This window comes from Mastigoproctus giganteus, chromosome 4 (assembly GCF_048544385.1).
Source record: "Mastigoproctus giganteus isolate SK-2022 chromosome 4, ASM4854438v1, whole genome shotgun sequence".
NCBI lineage: Eukaryota > Metazoa > Arthropoda > Arachnida > Uropygi > Thelyphonidae > Mastigoproctus > Mastigoproctus giganteus.
The window spans coordinates 127,025,226-127,046,020 of NC_143578.1; the positions used below are offsets into that span (position 1 = coordinate 127,025,226).

At 34.6% G+C, this 20,795-nt stretch overlaps 1 protein-coding gene across 1 annotated transcript in view; it reads right to left on the minus strand.

Moving 5' to 3' along the window:
• LOC150087050 (uncharacterized) overlaps nt 1–20,795 on the minus strand; it is a 498,158-nt gene that overhangs the window by 414,711 nt on the left and 62,652 nt on the right. The gene's annotated exons all lie outside the window — the stretch shown is intronic.

A 20,795-nucleotide genomic window follows, 5' to 3' on the forward strand; every position in this document is an offset into this window, starting at 1 on the left:
GCAAAACTTAAACAGCTTGACAACTTGCATCACTCGGAAAATAATTCCAACGAATGCGGAATTCATATTCATCTGAAAAGTTACTTTTGGAAACACTGTGTTTAAAGAAGTTATCCACATATCAATGTGCATAGGGGTGGCTCACATATAAACAAACCACACTGCAAACCATAGAAAATTGATTTTAGGTGACACGAGTGTGGACCTTGTAATTGAATATCGGCATTCAGCCTAGCATGGTTGTTCCGCCGGAATGCATAAATTAGTACATATGCTGTAGGAAAAAAATCATTTAGTAATTTAGATGATGAGAAATTTCCTTTTTTTTTTTTATTGTCGTTTGATGTTTCAAGTGTCCTTTTTATTATTGTTAAAATGTTCCATAGTATCATCAAATTACACTTAGTTGTTAGATAAATATCCTGGTGGCATCACAGAATATATTTTTTAAAGAAATACTGAGATTTTAACTGAATTCCGTGCCTTAATAAACGCAATTCATATTTTAAACGTCGTTTCCACTTTTATGAAATCCGAATACGCTTGTCTTATCTAAATCAAACTCGAGAACTTTATGATTTTCTTTTGGTTTAGATTGCAGAGCTGCCTTTGAAAAGTCCCAAATGTGTTAATCACGGATCCTTAGAAAGTGGACACGGTTCACGCATTTATGTCTTAACTAAAAACACACATTGACAGTTGAACTGGAAGAAGCTGATCCCACTTGGTTTAACGTTAATAAACAAAGGTTTGTTGAGGTGTGTATTATTCTTTATTTCACATATTCAGAAAAACACTCCAACTTTGTTATTTTTTTATTTTTGAATTAGGACATTTATATAATTCTCCCTTAAGTCTGTTTCAATAGTTTGTCTTTACGACTTCTCCGTGGAAATTCCCATTATGAATAGCAAATTTAAATTTCCTTTGTTTTTCTTTAAGAACTGGGAATTATATGCCATTTTTGTGAAGTAAAATTGTTTTCGTCAGTCGCAAAAGTCGACTCCTTCTTCGTGTAGTACTCTTTCAAGTACTCCAAAGTGGCAAATCTAACAAGAAAATAAATGTTAAACAAAACAGAAGAACAAAAATATAAAGCATAAAAATAAAAAAAAATAGATAAAAAAAAGTATTTTCAAACAAAAATATAAAGCATAAAAATAAAAAAAATAGATAAAAACAGTATTTTCAAACAAAAATAATAATAAAGCAGTAACGATGTGAATAAATAAAGATAAACATTTTAAATCAGAATGAAATAAATAAAATTTTACCTTTTAAATAAAATATAAAAGAAACAAAAAAATATTAAATTATGTTTCATTCTACAGTATAATAGTTTCAGTATTCGATTTGAAGCTATATGAAAGGAATCATTTTTAAAAATATAAATGAAAATGCAAAGCCTTTCACAAGTTTTTCCGTCTGAAAATGGAATTATTTCGGTCTAATTTTTTGTTAACTATTTTTTGTCACTACCTGAACAAATCATGTCTGAACTTAGAACACTATTCATCTTCTGTTACCCTAGCAAACTACTATCACTCCAGAAAAATACTTGAAAAGATTTTATACCTTGCATCATCCTCCAGTCCTTAGAACGCAGTGATAAAAATGGAAACTTACGAAGCTCTCCCTTACAATGTCAATTTCCAATTCTTTCAAAGAAATGTTCGTTAGTTCTTCTTTTTCCATGTTACCGCTTTAAGTGCCTTGTTTCTAAGCCGGTCTAAAAAACCGCTACACACACACACACACACACACACACACACACACACACACACACACACACACACACACACAGAAGAAAGAGAAATGAGAGATGATTATCAACTCCAAGCTCCGTAATGAGGATTAGAAGAAAAATTCTTCTAAGAAAACAAACTGACGATTCAGGCGATTACACTCGCTGCTTTCTTTTTAAATTTTAAATGAGCGGTTTCTGACGTCCTCTAGGAGAACGTAGAGTGGTAGCAGCACGAAATAGACACGCGAGAATAAATCTTCCTCGACGACTAGGAAATACCCACCCCCGTTTAGCTACTGTATATCAAAAATGGTATAACACGCAAATAAATCGGATGTTTGAGAAGTTTGTTTATGCTATGAAAATTGTGCAAAATAGTAAAAAAACATGAACCACATTCTTATTCTGCGAAGGGAGAAAAGAGAACAGGAAGGCTGCTTTATCTCATGTAAATTCTTCCAGAGAAGACGAGAGTGGGCTGAGGAGATGTATGTTGTTTAAATATTAATCGCTCGTACGATAAGACGCCGAATATTTAAACTGTGGATACTAATAATGCAACGACAATGGAAAAGTTATATATAATAATTTTGAGACATTTATTAAATTAATAAACTATGTTCAGAGGATAGATTTCATAAGCTTATAAAGGTTTATTAAATTTAAAAGTTTTGCAACACATTTGTGAGTGAATGAGCTTCATCTGAATGGCACTTCTACAAATTCAGCCATTTTGTTTTCATATTCACACGGTTGGATAAAATTTAAATCATGCTCTGGACCGATTGTTCTTCTCTTGGCCAAAAATTATTTGATGTTTTTAACAAATCAGTTTTACGTAATGTCATTATTACTGAAGACGTTTCTTGTGGAGCAGATTAGGCTATACGGAATGTTTCTGACTAAAAGTGCATTAATAATTAACTGAACTTAAGCATCAAATTCCCTTTTTTTTTTTGGCTCTTTTGTTTCCTTAAACTGAAAGATTTTTTGGTCTCTAGCAATGTTATGAAGACAATGTCTTTAAGATAAAATTAGTTTTTTTGTTTTGGGCTAGGGCCAAGGCTGCTCAGGCCATGAGGGCGTCTATGTTTTCTTTCCTTTTATTTGCATGTATTCTTGAAACTGTTGCTATTTAGGGAATAGAAATACAATACAATACTTCCTTGGAAAACTTTGGGAGATGATCGAATCCAATCACGCTTGAAAACGCCTCCGAGAGTGGGAATTCCAAAATTATTTATTTTAGACCAAGTCGACAGCAAAGATCATCACGAAAAAGTGGTTAGAATTCCGTTAATTAATAAAGCAATTTGTTAAATTGCAGATACTAAGAACATAACATTATTATGGTTAAAAAGGCCTATGCGCTCCGGATTCATACTTAGTAAAATAAATTACGGCTTTCTCAGAGCGAATTGTAACAGGTTTAATAAATATACATAGAAACATACAAAGCTTTCGGTTGGTTAGACAACCTTCTTCAGTTGAAACAAAAACATAAAAAAAAAACATTATTATAATTACATACTGAAAGATTACATTGCATATAGTTAGCTCATATGATTCAAGTACTTTAAACTGAATTTGGATATCAAATAAATGCCATATTACACGATATGGCATTCGTGTGATATTCAAGTTCAGTTTATAGCTTGAGAACTCTGGTGTGTTCTCGACTATTAATGGTAAGCATCACGTATGCGTAACCCATAGCTGCCTTGTTAAATTCATTTCTCCGATAGTTTGAGCTTGCAATTGAAGAAGAATGTGAAGAAATGAGAATGGACTTCTTTTGTAATGGCATATTGACTTATGAGTTTGGTATCTGAAAGTTCTAATTTTCAGCCGGTTACTTGTAATGTAATGAAAATTATTAAAAAAGTACAATTACAGTGCAAGCACAGTTAAGCATTATTTGTGGGATTTGAAAGTGCTCTTTGCATAATTTTGCCAGTTGAATGAGCTACTTGTGTAACTCATTCAGCTGGCAAAATTATGCAACTCATTCAGCTGGCAAAATTATGCAACTCATTCAAATGCTGCATCATGTAAAGTTAAAATTCTTAATCACACCAAATATACACATTATATATTTTATTTGGCGCAATTTGTTTTTGCATTTCTTCTCGTCGAAAACAATTCACCGATTGTGCTTTTATGTCATGAATGGTTGAAAAGCCGAGATCATAATCCTTTATCAATAAATTACACTTTTTACCTTTTTGAAGTGGAGTCTTTTGGGACCCCTCCACTTGTTACGCTGATCCACCCTGAGGACTGACCATTTTTGACAACTTTCTGTCTCCTATCATACCAGCATGCTAGTAAGCGTAGGATCTTACCAGTAACTCCACTTCTCCCAGTTTATATAGCAATCTTCCATGTGTGTTAAGCATCAAAGTAAGTAAGGCTGTGAGGAGAAAGTGTATTGTGATGTTGATTATATACACTGTGATACCCACGAGGGTGCCATCTGTTAGAAACGGTATCAAAAGCTTTATTAAAGGCCACCGTAGGTGAGTGGTCAGGCGCGAGGATGCATGAGCACCGTGGTTCAAGTAACCGTGTAAGTAACCATGGTTCAAGCCTGGATGGCTGCTAAATAAGGTGCTGTTGTTTGTATTCTTCTCTCTCTGACTTGTGAAACTCCTCTGACCTGTGAACTCTAAACTGTTTAATGACTGCATCATAGTAATTTATCAGATTGATTAGACATAACATTCCCTTAAAGAACCTATTCAAGATACCATCCTTGTAAATGGTCCTGAATCGCATCCTTCACTACAGACTACATAATCTTTCCCACCATAGAATTCAAACTCATTGGTCGATAGTTACACAACTCCTCTTTAGCACCACCTTTATGTATTAGTGTATTTTTCACTGGAGATGTGCTTTATATATTAGCACTTTTCCAGTCTAAGGGGATCTCCCAAGACTTTAATTATGCTCTCATTAACATTTCTAACGCTCTCAGAGAGGAATGCAAGTGTAATGTCGTCCTTTTCCACCACCACAACCGAACTAGCAGTTCCATGAATCATCAGTGCCTCTTCAATGATATGAGCAAAAAAACCTTTGCACCCACTCTTTAAATTAATACCGTCTTTGCAAAATAAATTCCGCTAACAACTAAGGCAGGCCATGCTGACAAACATTTTTCCCATGTCTTGCAGAGTCCCTCTAGTCTAGAGTTAATTCACAAGGCTTCTCATGATGAAATCTCTCCTGTCCTTTCATAAGCAATCATTCGTTGCGTTTTAAATTATTAGTCCCCACATGTATTACTATGCATTGACTAGTCCCATTATGAGGTGATAAACTGCTTGTCTATATTTGTACCCATCCGTTGATATAATTTGATTGTGTGTCATCTGTCTTTTCTTTCTAACAGAATATGTTCTCTGTCTTCCTCACAACTGAGTTCTCATTTAAGACTATCCTGCGGAACCAAAGCACTCTGTACCGGTCGTTCCATTCCTGAAGCCTGATTCGTAAGTTCGTTGCCCGTTGTATCATTAGACACCTGAGTCTCTGCTGAGCCCACAGAGATTGAATATACTCCGTGACATAAACTTGCTTTCTCGGAAACTCATTTTCGCCTAACAGTATGTCTATTTTGATTTCAGTTAGCTGCAGTCCTGAACTGTAAATTCAGATACATATGTCTGATATAGTTATATATATTTGAATTATACTGCTTAGTACACTGGGTTAAGTTTTACAAGGAATTCTTACTTTCGAATTACATATTTCCGCCAAAATTGCCGATAACTAAGGCTCACTGAATATTAAACTATTTTATAATTCCAATTATAAACAGTACTGTTTATAATTTATGAGATTTGTTTCTTGAAATATAAATAATAATTGTCCGTTAAAAAGGAGTCATTAAACAAATATAAATAAAAGTCAGAAAAAAAACTTGCTAAAATGGATACCCATTACTGTGTGTAATAGTTTAATAGTTATTATGCATTTAAAGCAGGGATTGGAAACATACCGGCATTGATATCAAGAGAGACCCTATATGTCCCGATTGGCACCATTAGATACTTTAATTTTATCATTCTAACAGGACATTGCCATGAAAGTCGCCACAAAAGCAGTCTAGCCTTCCCGATTTACAATTCAATTTCAACGTCTTCTTCTTCTTCTTTAATGCTGCCGAATGGCGTTTGCGACTTCGTTTTGATATTGTTTCAACGTCAAGTTCTCTAAATACATTTCAAAAATCCTACTTATCCAGTGGTATGCATCCAAATTAACAGCACATCGGTAGGCTTTGCAAATAGAGGGCACCTCTCCCAATTTCAGAAATTCCGTACTGGCACTAGCAACCCTCTACTTCCCCAGTATCTGATTAAACCCGGTACGCAAATCCTCACACTTGGCACGCAGTATCTAAACGGTTGTTGACCCCTGATTTAAAGCATGGTTACAGCAACAAATACACAGGGTAGACCACAAATCATGAGCACTTCATTCATCTATTTACCATTACTTTTTTTTGCACATACTTATGTCTGAATTTTTGATGTTTCAGGCAACTAAAAATTTCATTGTAGTTATGGAAGAAACATCAGTTGAGAAAACAATGCACACAGAACTGAATGTTAGTAACTGTCGTTATTGTTTAGGATAAGTCTATAGCTTTTAGGCGAGTTCTCAAAAGTGTGAAGTTCATGTTGTCTTCACACCTATCTATCCATATATGACAACTCGTGCGTATATGATAATTCTTTTAGAAAAAATTTCTTGAGTCTCCCTAAATGTCCTTAAGAACTGGCCAATAAACTGCGGATTTATTTATTTTTATAAGATAGGAGAGCCAAACAATGGAGTCTTCAAACAGTACGCAGATAGGTGTCAACAATAATTTATCTATCTATTAGTTATTAGCGCATGTGCTGTGAGCTTTCACTGTTTTGTTAGCATGTGAGTGTTTTTTTTATGAGTAAATGGAAAATGTTTTAGACTGATACATAGAAGTAGTGGTAGTAGTGGCATGTGATGCAACAAAGCAAGTATGAGCTTATGCAGCATCAGCCAAAAAAAAAAAAAAAAAAAAATTACAAAACAATTCCCTTTAAATGTTTGTTTATTTAACCTATCAACTTCCACATAATAATTTAATAGTTATTATGTGAAAGTTTGTTCCGGCAATTAACCACCCGCTGGCTACAGGCAAATTTCCGCATATCCATTCTACATCTGTCTTTCCTCAATATGAATTAATGCCCCCTTAGGTTCGTAATCTGAACAAGTGGAAGAATCCCATCAGAATTCAGCGTGCTCAACCCATTCAAGGCCTTATACACCTCAATCAGATCATATCGCAGGTGCCTAGTCTCCAGCCGCTGCAATTTGCAGAACTTAAGCCTCTCTTGGTAAGAGGATCCCTTCATTCCCCTCACCAATCTTGTTGTCCTTCTCTTCTCTGTACACGCTCAAACAAATCTACATCCTTCCTAAAATGAGGCATCCAGACCTATACGCAGTACTCAAGGCATGGCCTGACCGTTGCTTTATACAGAGGGACAATCACCTCCTTTTTCCTGCTAGCAAAATTCCTGTATATCATTGTCAAAATCCCATGACCTGCCCTGGCAGTCTGTCTGCATTGCTCAGAAAATTTCATATATGACTGCACAATTACTCCCAGGTCTTTTTCATTTTCTACCACTTTAAGTGTAGTACCACACAGTTGGTACGTTTCTCTGGAGTTATTTCTACCCATATGCAGTATTTTGCATTTGTCAACGTTAAACTTCAGTTGCCGCTTCTCAGCCCATCTGCCCAAATTTTCCAGATCCCGTTGCAGTAGCACACTGCCATTATTGTCATTAACAACCCTTCCAACCTTTGTACCATCTGCAAACTTCGCATATATATATACTGTGCTGCCACTTTATTAGTTACACCTACCTGGTAGCGTGTTGAGCCTCCTTTAGCCTTCAAAACAACCTGAATTCGTCTAGGCATGGATTGAACAAGATGCTGAAAACGTTGTGCAGGAATGAAGTACCATGCAGACCTGAGTGTGTCGCTCAATTCCTTGAGATTCGAAGGAGGTATAAGCCTACAGCCCTTTCCAGCTCATTCCAAAGATGTTCGTTAGGATTGAGATCCATGGACTGAGCGGGCCACTGCAGCAAAGAAAAGTCATTGTCATGTTCCTGGAACCATTCCATAGTGATTCAGGCTTTGTGCACCGGCGCATTATCCTGCTGGAAGTAACCATCTGACTGAGGATAAACTGTCAACATGAACGGATGCACTTGGTCAGCAACGATGTTTATGTACGATGTGACATTTAGACGTGAATCTATGGGTATCAATGGATTCAACGTGTACCAAGAAAACATTCGCCACACCATAACACTGTCCCAACCACCTTTCACAGTAGTCGTCAGACATTATGGGTCCATGAATCCATGTTGTTTTCACCAAATTCTGAGTAGTCCATCAACATGATGCACCAGGAACTTCGACTCGTCAGACCAAACGACTGTTTTCCAATCGTCGATAGTCCAGTGCTGGTGTTGCTGTACCCACAGGAGGCGTGCTCTCTTGTTCTTCATTGATAACAAAGGTACACGATGTGGCCGTCGGCTGTTGTAGCCCATTCGCGACAAAGTGCGAGTAGTGGTCCGCTGCGATATTTTGTTCTGCGCACCAAGGTTGTATTCTGACGTGATGTGTGACATTGTGGCCCGTCTGTTTGCTTGCACAATTCTAGCCATCCTTCTCCGACCTCTCTCATCAACATGCGATTTGATTTTCTTCCACAGGAGTGCCGTTGAGAGTATGTTTTCTGTTCGCTGCACTATTCTCGATACACCCTTGAAACTGTTGTGCGTGAAAATTTCAGGAGAACTGCAGTTTCAGAGATGCTTTGTCCAGCACGTCTTGCACGTACTACCATGCCACGTTCGAAGTCCGTTAGATCACTCCTTTTCTACATTTTTGCTACGGTTTGTACGCTTAACTGATACTAGAAAGGTTGTTCTGCTGCATTTATATAAACAAGTGTGGTCATGTCACTTGCAACGTTGTGGGACAAACCATTTGAATGCACAGCAAGGGTGTACCTAATAAAGTGGGAGCACAGTGTAAATATATATATATTCCTGGCAAAAGGAAAGTAATCTATACTGCATGGCTACTTTATTAGGATCATGAGCTAATTTGGACAGCTATTGGTTCGAATCACTTCTACAACATAGTGTCGACAAGATGTTAAAAAGTTAACGAGGAATATTGGACCATTAAAATGACAAAACGTCCCTCAATTCCTGGAATGACGTGGATAGAACATTGTGCTGACGACCACACCTTTCCAGTTCATCCAAGATGCTCAATGGAATTGAAATCGAAGATTGGGCAGTTCAGTACAGATGCTTGAAGTCATCCTCGTGTTTCTCAAACCGTTCTTTCGTGGTGGATCATGGCATTATCATCTTCATCCTGATCTGCAACAATTTTTGGGTATTTTTCTGATATTCATAGCGTCGTCCACGAAAACATGCTCTACACCATTACACCTCCTCTCGTAGCCTGTATGATGAAAAGAGTAAATCAAGACTCATCTCACCGCATACCGTACCACCAGTCCTCTGTAGAACCTTTCTAGCAATGGCGAGGTGTTTGGTAAAGGAAATGCATTACCATATCGTTATATCAACTGATTACCGTTCGCTTTCAGGTTTTTAAAAAAAAAATACATAAAATTATGTTATTTTTTGCTCTTTTCTTAAATATCTGTAATACTCTTAACCTGTTTACTGAAAACTGTTGAACGGGTCCTTTAATACCTGTTGACAATATTTAAATTTCAATAAAGATAAATATTATTCGTTTTATATCCGGATGGCATAAATCCAGTCATGACGTTTGCTCAGATATTATCTCCTTTCATTATCCATATTTGGTTGAAATCGGTAGATAGTTGTAAATAAATGGCTACCATCCTGTTTAAAAATGTAAAACTGCAGCTATAATCAGAATCTACCATTGTGAAAAGTTTTGTTAAAATTTGTTGGCAACTGTAGGCTATATGCTGATTCAAAAAACGTAATCGGTGGCTGTTTTTTTTTTCAAGATACAAGGAGAGAAAATAGCAGATTGAAATGTGCTCTTCAAGTCTACGAGTACTAGTCATTAAATTCTATTATAATCGGTCTTAATTATAGAAAATATGTTCATTATAAAAGTTCAAAATGGTCTGCATTTTCTTTCAAGATGAAGTAGAAAAATAATTTTGCCTAAAACCCATTCGTATCTATTCTCCATAACTGTCGTCAACCTTGATGAAAATTTACATCTCGTTCTTTAGCTATAAGCAATGCGCACTCATCCTCTCTTATTAATAGTTAATAACGATGATATATCGCAGATAGTAAAGAACATTTAGGGATAGTTACCTTGAAACCAGCTGTAAGTGTTTAACTATTCCTTGTTCCCGTTGCATGTGATATTTTTTAGAAGCAGAACTCAGTAATCCAAAAGTATAGTTAGAATTCTTTAATGCCCAAGTCCTTTAGTATGGCTTTATCAATAGCTCCTTATCTAGTGGGGCAGGCAATAGTTTAAGAGGGGCATTTTCTGAGTAGGATCCTCACTAGACAGTCATTGATATTGATATTAGTTTTTGGCTTCAATTGTTTGGCATTCCTATTCAAAACATTTTAGATTAAAAAAGAACAGCTGGAGAAAAAAAAATTTAGACTTACAAAGTTAAATTGACGAAAAAAAAAAGAATTAAAATATAAACAGAACAAGAACAAAGTCAGAAGCATGACAAAGGGGGGGGGGGAGACACAGGTAATAAAAGAAAATTTTGAAGTGGCAGACGATAAGAAAAATGACCAGTAAAACTCTTCTTAAAAATTTAAATCCGCCTGGGAATAAGAAAAAGTTGGCATGTTGCCAAGTACTGCTCCGGGAGACAGAGGACACAGAGTAGCGAGAGGCTGATCTTGTAGCATCCAGCTTAGCAGGGCATAGTAACAGGAAGAAGAAGGAATGGAAGTAGCTTTAACCTACACGTGATGACAGTTACAATCTCCGCTATTGTAGTTGGCATCCGCTCAGATCACCCGAATTATGCAGCTGCTTATGTTGTATCTTAACCTCATTATCATACATAAAACGCTGTTTAATTAACGCGGACTTTCTACGGCCATTTAGCTACAAAAACGCTGTTATTAACGCACACTTTGTCTTTGAGACCAGAAGTGCTTTAATCGCAAATTAAAATTTCTTAACGAATTCTTCGTGAATATAAGACCGCTAACGTGGTAAAGGTGCTTTAAGTTCAGCTGATTGCTTTTATTCTTGCTATCTCAGTTAAATGATCTTTGTTATTACAACTATTCTTTCAAAACTCCCTGCATACTGAGGGATATGAGTCACTTTTGACTTATGTATTACTTTGAATAGGTTAAAAGCAATAAACATAAATGTTTATCGTGCATTTTTATACTGGAAAAAAAAAAAAAGTAATATGGTAAAATAAAAATAAAACTCGTTTTATGAGCAAATTAATATTATGTATATCAACTTGATGTCAATACTTTTGACGAATTCCAAATATTTCAAATAATGAGCTTTAATAAAAAGTATATGTTATTAGAAATAGTTTTCGAATTATTAATATCTTTAGTAATTATATGTTGGAAAAATTAAATTAAAACTTTAAAAAAAAAATAAATATTGCTTTAGAGATAACAGAGTTATTTTGGGCAAAGGAGAATTTGCGAACCGGTAACTTGTGCTACCAATGCTTTAAGGAGTTTGTTTACCTAAGTGTCAGCCTTGTGTTAAGAAGTACTGCAATAAAATTCTCTTTCAGGAAGTATTTGAAACAAAATATTTTCGTTGAGCATTTATGTACTGGAAAGTTTTTCTCACTTTCCAAACTGAATCTTAGAAGAAGATTAAGCAAAGGATTTTTTTTGTCTCCAAGTGTGTATTTTTTTGCATCTTTGAAAATGTAAAATTTAAAGATGCTCTGTATGAAGATGCTATTAATAGCATTAGACTGTCTAAAACGATGTAAAGGACTTTATTTGTATCTGCCAAAAGAGATTATCCAGTTCGGAATGGAACTTAACCAAACTCTCCCCCATGGTCACGTTTACAGATAATTTATTAAAATAATCTATATCTCGCTCGCGGGCCAGTGGCAAACTTCTTAAGATTCAGTCTTCTGTTACTCTAAGGTTTTATATTTGCTTCTGTTGTTCTTGTCTCGCCTGCCAGAGAGATATTTGACTAACTTCTGATACTACTGTTTAACAGTGGGTACTGATTTTTCTTGGTGTTTTATTTAAAAATATGAATATTCATGTCAGACTGTTCCCAAATAAATTAGCTTTGGTGAGGACACACGTTGTTAAAGAGATAGTTTGCGAATTATTAATACCTTCTCTTTATTAACTGTACATTACATTAATTAAAACGTGTTAATTGATAATAGTTATTGTTCTTATCGTTAATTTAATTGTTAACGATAATTAAACGTGTTATTGTCACTGTATTCCATCTAAAGGTTAAGTATAATTTTCTAATTTGAATATCGAAGCGATCTCATCCAAGTTTAATATAATAAAGATCCACAACCTGGATGAGGCTTTCCATGGTGCTGTTTTCTATAAATAGATAATTACGCTACAATAATTTTCTCTCTTTCGTATATTTCTACGTGAAATAATACATAGTAATTGAGAATTTTAAAGTCCTAACCAATATAACATTTATTGGTTATTGTTAATGGAAAGGTACGGGGAAATTAACATTTTCATCCCTTTTGTAATAATTTTTGTGAATCACAGCTTCTTTTTAAATTTGAGGTTTGTTGACTAGTTCTTTCTCATTAATTTCATTCATGTGCTTTAATTTTTTTTTTTTTTCGGATATCGGTCTCATTACTAAAGTTTTTCTGAGCTTTCTATTTCTTTTTCGAGATGACGTTCCTTTCTTGTGAATCTGAAAGTCTTTCCGTGTGTTCTTTCTTCCATACGTGCACAGTGACATTCCTTAAGACTTCCAAGTCTACTCCACTGAACTCACTGTTGTATGCAGACTTGTCGATAGCATAAGAAACCAAACATGTCATTTACACCGAAACGCACTGAGATTTTGAGAGCAACCCGGTCAAATTTACGAAGTTACTTGGTGCCCGGAGGAGGTTTAGAGCATCACCGAGGAAAACTCGGTCGTTTCGCTCTTCAAACGGAAACATATTGCTGTAAAAGTTCACCATCTCTCGGTCTGAGCGGAGCGTGCAGTGCACTAGAAATAAGTTCACTCCAAGTGAGGGCTGCACCACGTGACGGTTGAGTACTTGAGGAAAGCCAATAAGGAAGTATTGATAAATACAAACACCGTCCACCAAGGTAATGCAAAGTTATGTCATCAAGCCTTCTTTCTTTAGATCTTTTATGGACTACTCTGAAGAAGTCGCGAATGTATAAGTCATTAATACAGAACGAAGTGTTGGCTGTACTGTTCGAGAACCTTAGCTGCGATACAGTTTTCTTGTTAAAATAGAAACATCCAGTGAAAACGATATGTGATTAAATCTTGAGAATGTGGTATATTGAGGTGTTGCGTTAAATTTTAGCTAGCATTTTCTACTAGCTAAAAGCCAGTGGCGTATTTCGCCACCCCTCCAGGCAGAATATCAAGTTTTGGCCTCTATGCCACCATAAGTATCGCCACAATCATTGCGATAATTTTAATGAAATTTGAAACAATAGATCTGGTTCAATCAATATTTGTCAAATCTTGTTAACTTTATTATTACCCGTATACAAGTATCTGACTCTTTTAAAATGCATCTCATCACCGTATGTTCTCTGCTATCTGACAGACTCATTGGTTGTCCATGAGCCGGTCATGTTCTTAACAACCCATAAGTGTTCCTCATTCAGACGGAAATGAAACTAGGGATTTTTTCACACGGCACGGAAGAACAGCAATACTAGCCATTATACAAGCCGCGAGGGCTCATTTAATTTAACGTTTGTTTAACATTTCTCCATGCTTTTTGAATTAACTGAGCTTTTCCCTTACAGTGTCATAAGATACCCTTGTAACGTATGTCCTATTTGTTTTGTGTAATGTATCCATAAATGCGTGCGGTTTTTGTCTAGTGTCAATATTTTGTCAGTAGTTGAAGTTTTTATATTTTTGGGACTGCGGCGTGTATATGTTTTGCATAAATGTATACCAGTACTGTGATATATATATATATATATATATATATATATATATATATATATATATATATATATATATATATATATATATTCCTGCCATTCAGTTTAGATGTACAAAATTTAAAATAAAATAATTTAGTAAAAAATTTTGCTGAACTTGCACTAAACTGTCTGGAAACCATCGTTATGTTTTAGCTTCTTGATAAGATATGTACCTTGGTTTATGATTATTTATTTATTCTTTCTATCTTTTTATGCTATTAGTTATAATTAATTTAGCCTCATTATAAAAAAGCCATTATTATTTAATTTTTTAAAAATTATTTTAAAATTTACTTAACTTACTATTCTCTAAAAGTGCATTTTATTTTACTGCTCCCTCTCGGCTATAGCTGCTTAGCGCTGGTCGTATATGTTCGCCATATTTTCATAACCGTTCCGTTCCACTTGTTAGTCATACTTTTGTTTTCTCCAGTAAAAAAATTCGTAGAAAGCCCTCCTTAGCCTTTCTTTATTTATTTTATTTCTCGCAAACTATTGAAGATATGTCAAAACTAAATCATATTTGGAATCAGCATACTCAAATTTAGAAATAAACATCAAGAAACGCAGATAAACAAAATTTTGGAATTTTTTTTAATAGTGTAATTAATTTATTTATAAATTGACTTGTTAAGCGCGATTAAGGACTTACTCTATCGTAAATGTCTTATTTGATGCTGTCTAATGCTACGGAATACACTTGGAAATACATCTGACTGTAGATCAAATATCGTTTCGTAGTATAATTATGTGATGTTATATAATGAATATATTTGCATAAAGTATCCTTCATTGTAAACTTCAGTATTATATTAATAGGCATATTTCCTATTCAGTTTTTACGTGGTCTTCAAATGGATTGTTAATAACCCCAAAATTTCTAATTAAATCCCTTAAATTTTTGTTGCCTGTACAGAAAACAGGCTATTTCTAACCTTCTTCTTCATTCATACCCATACACTTCATCTAGTTCCCTTTCATACTGTTTACTAATTGCCAAACTCTCTCTCTCTCTCTCTAGTTTTTGGACAGTATAAATGTGGGCAGCACCTATACATGTACTTTAGAAATTACATATACAATCGCCTGTACTGTTATCTGAAAGGAAGCACCTGGAGCCAAAGATGTCGGAGTAGACTACTCATTAAGCTTGCTGAAATCTGTGCTGTTACATCTTTTGTTCCGGGTAGTTGAACATATCCGATGGAAGCGTCACAAACTTTACAATGTTGGTGGGCGTCTGACGTCATTTGTGACGCAGTTAGAGTTTGAAATGACGAAAGCGCCTTTCTGAAAAGAACTGTAGAAGTAAAGCATTAAGGATGCACTGATTGATTATGGCAGTGCTGCACAGGAGTACCATCATGTGTAATAAATAGCTTTATGTCACCGGCTGATAGAGTAACAATTCACTTTACAGCAAAGACATTTTTTTAATTAAAAAAAATGTTTAATGACTGGAATTTTATAAGGACCTTTTAATTACAATAGGGGAAAAATTAGATTTAATTTTATTCTGCCGGGTGGACTGAAACATTTTACTACTATATGGATAGTTTCTGCTAATTGGACTAATTCATGTTTGTGAAGAGTAGTATATTCTTTGGTACTTAGTTGTCACGGTACATCGTTGTTTACTACTCGTTTAGGCAGGTCGAGATTCGATGGCTGGAGGAATTTTTAAAGTTTTCGGGGGAATTCCCAGTTATTTCAGCCCCCCCCCCCCAATCCTGAGAATCGGCCCACGAACCCACACTTGTACAGATAAAATACACAACATGAATAAGAGTAACGTCATCCTTTGTCTTAAAAATATTTTGAATTTTGTGTCATGCTGACTTGAATAAACATTGAGCTATTAAAGATTTACTATGCAGATATATATTAAGTGGTATTACTAAATGTAAGTAGAGTACAGTGCTACTGGCCGATTAGTTCCTTCAAATATATATTGAAATATTGAAAATAACAGCAAGAAATGTACGAAATGAACTATCCAGTCATTCCGTACTTTTATGTACTTGCTTCCGAATGAGCTGCTTGGTTCGGTAGTTATTATTGAATAGTTATCAAAAAGTGTAGCTTGTTCTAAAATATGTTTTATTTACTGGGATCAGTTCCAAATTTTTATTATGAGGTTGCATGTATAAAACTTATCATTTTTCAAAAAACTGTTACTGAAATCGGACATGACATGGCCCATTAACGTTAGTATTGTATTAATATAAATAAAATTTTGCATTTATAAATCTAGATTTATTTTACTCGGAAAAGGAGAACATGATAATGACGTAAATTCTCATTTTTAAATTTGTTCTGACTTTTCCTATGATATATACAAGAAAAATATACATTGGAATTAAGAATTTTACTTGCTGCCCTTCTGTTTATAAAGTTCAGAAAATTTTCCACACGCTCTTATTGTTTTGAACAAATTTCATGTTTTGTTGATAAGGTAGGCCTGCATTGCTCAACAAAGTTTCCTTGCATCATTGAGGATTGAGTATATATGAAACTGAAGCTCAATTGTTTATTTATTTAGTTTCATAGTTACCTCAGTTTTTTCTGTCCTGGAAAACCTGACACGCTAAGCGACTGATTAATTTTCCTCCTAGTTAGTTAAATTGGTTTTTCTCTTCTAATGCTTGGTATATTTCTATAAATAATAGATACAGTTACTTGGTGGTCAAAATATCAACAATACTTAAGATGGGTAATCGTCGAGATCCTGTAGTTGTTTCTCCATTAGTAGCTAATCCCATCTTCATTCCTTATCTTCAGCTGTCTTCATTCGGTTTCCCGGTTTAAGCAAAAGCATCGTGCATTCTCTAATGATCATGTTTCCTCTCTAAATCACTTAATGAGGTACGCTCTGATCAGGTACTAAATTGGTCCACCGATAACACTACTACTTTTGCGTGCATACCAAATTCAAGTTTTAAATTGTCAATCACATGAACATAACAGTTGAGCTCGCATATCTATCTCTTGACGTCACTAGCTTAGATGTCCCTTATATCTTTTGACCCCGCCAAGGTTAATGTAATTATATTCCTTGTCGCTGAAACCACACCCACAACCCCCACCCTAATGGGGTGTGTGCTGCTTTTTGTAATTAGCCACGGTTCTGTTAGGCCATGAGAGGATCTTTTGTATAAGGTCATTTTTCTGTTTATCTAAATTTAATATCTTGAAAGCTTATTTGGTATATAAATTCCATTTATTTCATGTCACATTTCTGGCAGTCAGCATTAGTATTTGGATCTTTGCTCCCTGAAGAGTTATATGATAAACTGATATATTTATTTAAATTTAGCCGAAAGTTTATTTTAATAAGAAGGTTTATAATGAGACGAATTAACATATTCACACTGATCTTTTATATACCGACATAAAAAAAAAAAAATATGTCATGCTGCTTCACTACCCAAAACTCCAGTGATTAATTTTTTCACTTTAATGGAAAATTTTATGAAACGGAAATGCTCGTTAATAAGATATCTTTTTTAATAATCAGATATGCACACAGCATTACCGATTGTGTGTGTGTGTGTGTGTGTGTGTGTGTGTGTGTGTGTGTGTGTGTGTGTGTGTGTGTGTGTGTGTGTGTGTGTGTGTGTGTGTGTGGTTTGTTACTATTGTTTATTCAGTTTAGTTCTGCTGTATTTTTATAACGTATAGAAATAGTAATTTCCATTTTTATTTACGCATCATCTTTAACATCAATAAAAAATAAATAACACGACTAAATATGTACTGAAAACGTAAAAATATTATATTTCATTTGAAAGAATATTTTTCTAAGAAATATAGTATCGAATGAATTTTTTATAAACTCTATTCTGAAATAAAGTACAACCGATTTACTTTCTATCGTTAATGTTCACGTATTAATAAGTTGATTTTTGTTTTTGATGTTAAATATTACTTTTAATTTATTTAATTTTTTGTGTAATATAAAAAATGTGATTTGAATTTAACCCAAATTGAATAAGTTTATCTACTTCATTACCCAAAACTCAAGTGATTAATTTTGTTTTGTTTTTTAAAACGAATGGACCGTTTACTAGAATATTTCTAGAGTGAAAGACTTAAATCCTGAAAAAAAAGGAGGCCTCTTTCGTTATGGTCCCATGTCTGCTTTTCTTATGTTTCTTTGATCAGTACTTTTTTTTGCAAGGAAAGTACCTGTACGCAATTCTTGGTCTTACAGACTGCATTCTCTCTCTCCCCCCCCCCCCACCAAGCCAGTTCTGTTTGCAGTTTCTTGATTCATATTCGCAATATAGAATGCACTCGATATAGTGGTTTACATAATTGACTTAAAACAAAACTAGCATATATTCCTGCATCAACCATTCTTGATTTTGTACAGATAATATTTATTCTGAGCTGTTTTGTTTAAAGGAGACTTGAAAAACACTAGTAATATGGGAAGCGGTCTGGGACACGGAAAGATTTTCTTTAGAATGGAATTTTAATGGGATGTTGTTGCTGACCTTATAGTAAACTGCTGTGGTGATTACAGGAAAATTAAGTAATCATAATATGTTTTCGAATCTTGTGTGTGACAAACTGATTGCATTATTTTACATATTCTGCAATAAATATATTGGTAATGTATGTAGAAATTTAGATTTTCCAAATATAAAAATACAATGTATTTAGTTCATTGAAAGGTTGATTTTGTTTTTATGTGCATACGCCATCGAAAGCCTGAAATAATTTATTGCTAGTTGGTTAAAATCATTACACAGTTTTGTTATTACTAGTAGCCCAGCCAGGAAATGAAAAGCATCAACGTATGGAAACGCACAGATGGTGTACATAAAATAATGATAGAAATATTATGAGTTTAGTCTATTTTGAGATAGTTTTAATTCTTAATTAAACTTAAGGTGAAGATGTGAGTGCAGGTCTGATATGGTTTAGCATCTCCCCTCCGTTTTACCTCGGTGACGTTTCCTGCAGAGCTGCCTTCTGGATGCTGCATACTCTTGAAATTTATTCTTGCCTGTTAGCTATAGTGTCTTATACGTAAAATAAAGTGTGGGATAAATGATAAGCTTGAAATTAATAGTGCCGCTCCATCAATAAAAACAATCACGAACTATACTTTTGTTAAGATGTAGGAAACAGGAATATTCTCTCATAGCTGATTCCGCTTTCTGTCGAGTTCACAACTATCTGAACTAAAGGAATCAGTTTATTCTTCCAGACAGCACACATCCCGAAAGCATCAATATTGTAATTATGTCTACAAAATTCTGTTTACTTTTCCTTGTGTCCTCTTACTTTCCAAGGCTGCAGGAGGTCCTTTCCTGCTTCTAATCTATCCGTCAGCGAGATACTGTTATCTCCAGTTATCCCAGCAGTTCTATGGCGATCATTACCGCTACGCCTCTGATTAAAGGTGGAGACAAAGCAAGTGGCGGTGATTGATATTTGGTACCCAAGTAACCTGCCCGAGCTGTGTAGCCGCGCTACGATAAGACACGCTGACTGACGAAGCTATAGACAGGCCTCAAGTGAATTGTGACGTATTGAACGCCCTGGGGTTTGGTCGTCCTTACAGCACGGAATCGGGGCCACACTCTTGTTTCGTTAGAGAGGGGGAAATAGGAGGGGCGCAGGACACTGGTACAATTAACACAAAGAGATGCAACAAGAGATTCATCAAAAGAAGAAAAAGTATAAAGTGAGAAAAAATAAGATAAGAGACGAACCGAGAGGGAATGAAGAGGAGCGATAGGAGAGTGGAAATCGATTAGTTCGAAGAAATAAGGGGAGTCGAGGAGTTTAAAATTTGACGATAATTCGAATATAAATAAGAAAATGAAATAAAAAAATTGAATCGTACACGATTTAAATCTTGGGATGTAGTTTAAATCATGAAGCAATAAATGAGTAATAAATTAAATAAATTAAGTAAATGTAAATATAAAAAACTGATTAATTTTAAAGTTTATTAATTGGTTAATTTTAAAATTTATCAGTGTCCAGTGTCGACATAATTCCCAATTTTATATAATAATAATAAAATATAAAAAATAAAATAAAATATATATAATATATAATAAAATATATATTTTTTATTTAGTTAGCTAAAAGGCTGGCCGGGTATATGTACTTTGAATTAAACGTGAAAGGCATCCGCCCTAAGAAGAAAGTTATTAGAATTAATAAAGAATTTATGAAAAAAACTAGATAAAATACATGCTACCAGTTATGAAGAGTACATTGAATGGCACTTTGTCAGGCGGTGGGCACCGTTTAACATATTTAAACGATAATTCGCAAAACTATTCGTTTATGAATGTGTTTTACCAATTATAGCTAGGCCAGCAGATAGGAAACTAGTTATAGTAATTTAAATTTAACAGCTTACTGATAAAATATCTATAACTCGTAAAGAATAATCAGAAAAAAGGATAGCTTTGCCAATTATGGTTTAAATATATTGAATTATGCTAGCTCCTGATAACGTGCAATTCAATATATTCTCTTTATAATTAATAATATATATTCTGTCTAAATTTGTATATAAATTCTTTATCAAATTTAATAGTCTTCTGCTCAGGACAGACGCACTTGGTTTTAACTCAAGTTACATATATCTAGCCGTACCCCCTTTTAACTAAACAGATTATTCCTGCTTTACAGCTTAAATAAACATGTTCCCATTCAAAACGGATGCAGTGTTCAATCGATTCTCGAAGACATTCAGCTCATCTGGATACTTTACTCTATATTTACTAATTAGCATTCTTTTTCTT